The following is a 5,089-nucleotide window of genomic DNA, read 5'->3' as shown; positions in this document are numbered from 1 at the left end:
ATCTTTGCCAGGGCCATGTCTGCTCGCCTTGGCACCGTGCTGACCCACATGATCCACCCCGACCAGTCCTACACGGTCCCGGGCCGGACCATTCACGATAACATCCATCTGGTCCGGGACCTGGTCCACCACTCCCAGAGGGCTGGTCTGTCGGTCGCCTTCCTTTCCCTGGATCAGGAGAAGGCGTTCGACAGGGTGGATCACGAGTATCTCTTCGGGACTCTGCGCTCATTCAGGTTCGGGACGCATTTCGTCGCCCAGATCCGACTCCTGTATGCCGCCGCGGAGTGTCTGATTAAAGTTAACGGGTCCTTGACGGCGCCCCTTCGCTTCGGGAGGGGGGTGCGTCAGGGATGCCCCATGTCCGGTCAGTTATACGCCGTTTGCGTGGAGCCATTCCTGCGCCTCTTGCGGAAGAGGTTGACGGGACTGGCTCTGCAAGGGCCGGGCGTGGAGGTGGTCCTCTCGGCTTACGCCGATGACGTGCTCCTCACGGTCACGGATCCCGCTGACTTGCGGAGGATGCGGGAATGCCAGCAGATTTACTCGGACGCATCCTCCGCCAAGATCAACTGGGAGAAATGTTCCGGACTCCTGGTGGGTCAGTGGCGGGTGGACTCCCTGCCGGAGGAGTTCAGGCCTTTTGCCTGGAGCACCACGCACTTCCTCTATTTGGGAGTCTACCTTAGCCCTGCCGAGGATGCCTGGCCGGCGAACTGGCAAGAGCTGGAGGCCAAAGTCACTGCTCGCCTAGGACGCTGGACAGGACTGCTCCGAGTGTTGTCCTACAGGGGTCGAGCGCTGGTCATAAACCAGCTGGTGGCCGCCATGTTGTGGTACCGGTTGGTCACTTTGATCCCTCCCCCTGCGTTTGTCGCCAAGATGCAGAAGAAGCTCATCGACTTCTTCTGGGACAAAAGGAAGCACTGGGTCTCTGCCGCGGTTCTGTGTCTCCCGCTTAGGGAGGGCGGTCAGGCGCTGGTGTGCCTTCGCACCCAGGCTGCGACTTTCCGTCTTCAGACGCTGCAGAGATACCTGTACGTCGAGAATCCTCCGAGATGGTGTGTGCTGGCGACGTTTTTCTTCCGCCAGCTGCACGGCCTCAATTACGACACGCAGCTCCTGTTTGCGAAAGTGGGCGGCAGGCGTGCCGGCCTGCGGGAGCTGCCTGTCTTCTACCAGGAACTACTATGGGTTTGGAACTACGTCGCTTCCAGGCGGAGCTCTCCCCCGTCAGGAGCGGCGGCTCTCCTTCGGGAGCCGCTGCTCAGGAATCCGCACCTCCACGAACGCGGTTTCGGGTGGCTGGCAGAGGGTAGGGCTGTGACTGGCAAGGTGACCAGAGTCGGGGACCTGCTCGATGGTGGAGGAGCGGGCTGGATGGCGCCGGAGGAGCTGGCGCGGCGCCTGTCCTGGGCCAACGTCCGGCTCACGGTCGAAGCCATCGAATCGGTGAAAGCGGCACTGGGCCCCGACTCCACTAGGTGTATCGAGGCGGCTCAAGCACGTGGGGCGATCCCGTCCGAGCTTACCCCCGTTCGGACGGAATTCCTCATCGGCGCCCGGCCCCGAAACTCCCCTCGGGAACCGGCGCCTCACAACTTGAGCCATCTCGAGGAAATACCCTCCGTGCCTTTTCATTCCGCGCGGAGGGGTTTCCTGTACGGGCTGCTCCTGCACACTCTCCACTTTGCCATCTTCGTCTACCGTCCGGACACGCCTTGGCGTGGCGTCTTGCCGACTGGCGGTGGCGGAGGTCCCCAATGGAGGGCTCTCTACGCGGGAGTCCTCCCTTGTTCCATCGGGGACTTGGCCTGGAGGGTGTTGCACGGAGCGGTCCCGTGCAATAAGGTTTTAAGTAGGTTCACGGACTCCCAGGCCGCCTGCATTTTTTGCGGCCTGGAGGAGTCCGTGTTTCACATTTATATGGAGTGTGAGAGGTCGCAGCCCGTCTTTCACTACTTGAAGGGGCTGCTCCTCGATTTTTGGTTGCACTTCAGTCCCACGCTCTTGATCTACGGTCACCCGGTGCGGAGGGGAGCGGACAGGTTGGAGGACCTCCTTGTGGGCCTGCTCCTGGGCCTGGCTAAAAGAGCCATTAATTGGTCCAGGCAGCGGGCAGTCGAGGGGGTCGTCCGGCCGGATTGTCTGCCTCTCTTCCACAGCCATGTTCGCGCCCGGGTGGCCCTGGAGATGGAGCACGCGGTGTCCGCCGGTACGCTTGAGTATTTCCGCGACCGGTGGGCGCCGTGGGGACTGGAGTGCATCATCAACCCGGATAACCAAATTTTAATATGATTTGTTAAGTTTTAGTTGAACTTTTGTTTACAGTCAATTTGGTTTTTTTTTTGGTACGAAGAAAGAGTACCCTCTGTTCAAGTAAATACCTGTTTTATTGTTCTCCTGCAGTCCGTGTATTATTTATACTCGGACATTACAGGCGGGGGTGGGGGAGGTGGGGGGGCGGGGGGGATGTGGGAGGTGGGGTTGTAGGGGGGTGGGGGGGCGGGGTTGTACAGTCTGTGGCCTTAGACAGTGGGCCAAATCCGCCAGGGTTTGTGTTCCTGATCACTATCCTATGATTTCCTTCTCCCCCTACACCATGCTGAGACATGCAAGTGAAGACGTCAAGCGAGTCGGAGATTGGGTTTGCATGCGATGCTTCGCAAGGTCAGATAACCCGTCAGCACGCAAGTGTTTTGCGAGTGGTGCAAGGGCAAGGTTGCTGCCTGTGCAATACATGCCTTTGGGAGCTGAGATGGAATTAGGGGAGGGGTTTCACTAAAGCAGTTGTCAGCATCTGTAGAATTGCTGTACTGTCAAAAGTGTAATTTTCTTTAAAGAAAGAACTTGCATTTCTATAACGACTTTTACAACCCCAGGACGTCCCAAAGCGCTTTACAGCCAATGAAGTACTTTTTGAAGTGTAGTCACTGTTGTAATGTAGGAAACACAGCAGCCAATTTGCGCACAGCAAGCTCCCACAAACAGCAATGTGATAATGACAAGATAATCTGTTTTAGTGATGTTGATTGAGGGATAAATATTGGCCCCAGAACACCTCCCCTGCTCTTCTTCGAAACAGTGGCCGCAGGATCTTTTACATCCACCCAAGAGAGCAGCCAGGGCCTCGGTTTAACCTCTCATCCGAAAGCCGGCACCTCTGACAGTGTAGCACTCCCTCAGTACTGCACTGGAGTGTCAGCCTAGATTTTTGCGCTCAAGTTTCTGGAGTGGGGACTTGAACCCACGCCCTTCTGACTGAGGTGAAGTGTGCTGCCCACTGAGCCACGGCTGACACCTACACAGACAGCACAGACACACAATGCGCTGCAGATGTAATGCAGCTTTAAGAAGCTTACTGAAGTGATTCAAAGGCCTGTGTGCCTGAGCGGCAGAAACAAACCTTGGAGCAAACCAATCCCCTGCTGTGCAACCTTAGCAGGACAGAACAAACAGGGGGGGGGGCAGGAATAACAGGAAGCAAACGCAGTCGCCTGTAAAAGGATTAGCTTCTCTGGATAATGCTGTTACAGCGTCTGTGTGAAATGGGGACTGCGTGTCTGAGTGACTTCAGCAGCATTCTGGGGCTTGCTCCTCGTTTGCGTGTCAAGCAGCTCGCAGTGACCCTTGCGTACAGCGTGTGTGCACTGAAAGCAAATCTCAAGGTGCTGTCGAAGTCAAGAGGCCTCAGTGCCTGAGAATGTGACACCCTGATTGCATAGTTGATCCAACGTCTTTATTTTTTAAAGAACTTGCTTCCAATGTTCCCTCTAATTTTTTTTCGTGCACGGTCCCGTTAGGTTTGCTGCGCGGCCATGCACGCGCGGTATCTTCCAGCGGCAACAGCTTGTGAGCGGCCTATGCGGGGCCTCCCGACTGAGCTGCGGCTTTGCGCCCGCGCACCTTAAGGGGAACATTGCTTGCATCTCCTTCCCCCCCTTTCATCGCTTCAGGATGTCCCAAAGTGCTTTACAATCAATGAAATACTTTTTTGAAGTGTAGTCACTGTTGTAATGTAGGAAACGCGGCAGCCAATTTGCACACAGCAAGATCCCACAAACAGCAACGTGATAATGACCAGATAATCTGTTTTAGTGATGTTGGTTGAGGGATAAATATTGGCCCCAGGACACCGGGGAGAACTCCCCTGCTCTTCTTCGAATGATGCCGTGGGATCTTTTACGTCCACCTGAGAGAGCAGACGGGGCCTTGGTTTAACGTCTCATCCGAAAGACGCTGATTAAAGCGATTAGCCTTTGCGACTCTGCAAGGGCGAGGCCACTAAAAACACAACCGGGTAGAAATCCGGTAGGGGGAAGCGGGCGATGGGTAATGGCCAGCCCAGTTTACACTCGGCCCGATTTGCTTTTCCATGGAGAGGTAAACCAGGCAGAGGGTAAAACAGGCAGGAGGTCACGCTGAGAGGAGAATCGGCGTTATAGTGTTGCAGCCCAGTCTCCAACTCACATCCTTTCATGTGTGGCTCCCCAACAGCATTGGTAAAGTGAAATACCTGAAGGACAAAAAAATTACAGGGACTGGGGAAAGAGCGGGGGGAGTGGGACTAACCGGATTGGTCAGCGAAAGTGCTGGCACAGACTCGATGGGCCGAATGGCCTCCTTCTGTGCCTCCTTCTATGATTCTCTGATTCCCTATGAATGGTAAATAAATTGGATAGAGGAAAATCGGATTCATTTTCACCAGGCAGCAAGTTTCAAATCCCCAACATTAAATGTTCGAGCAAACACTTTTATGTGTTGAGAAGGTGTTAGAACGATTACATGAGTAATTAGTGTTAGTCGTGGCCCAGTGGGCAGCATTCTTGCCTCTGAGTCAGAAGGTTGTGGGTTCAAAATCTTACTCCATGAGATTTGAGCACAAAAATCCAGGCTGACACCTGAGTGCTAGTACTGAGGCGGAGGAGCCGTCTTTCGGATGAGACGTTAACCCGAGGCCCCGCCTGCTCTCTCAGGTGGACGTAAAAGATCCCACGGCCGCTATTTTGAAGAAGTGCAGGGGAGGTCTCCCCGGTGTCCTGGGGCCAATACTTATCACTAAAGCAGATTATCCGGTCATTATCACATT

This window comes from Somniosus microcephalus, unplaced genomic scaffold (assembly GCF_052327205.1).
Source record: "Somniosus microcephalus isolate GS21.2 unplaced genomic scaffold, FLI_Smic_1.0 scaffold635, whole genome shotgun sequence".
Classification (NCBI taxonomy): Eukaryota; Metazoa; Chordata; class Chondrichthyes; order Squaliformes; family Somniosidae; genus Somniosus; species Somniosus microcephalus.
The sequence above is the reverse complement of the archived record's forward strand: the minus strand, read 5'-3'. Positions refer to the sequence as shown.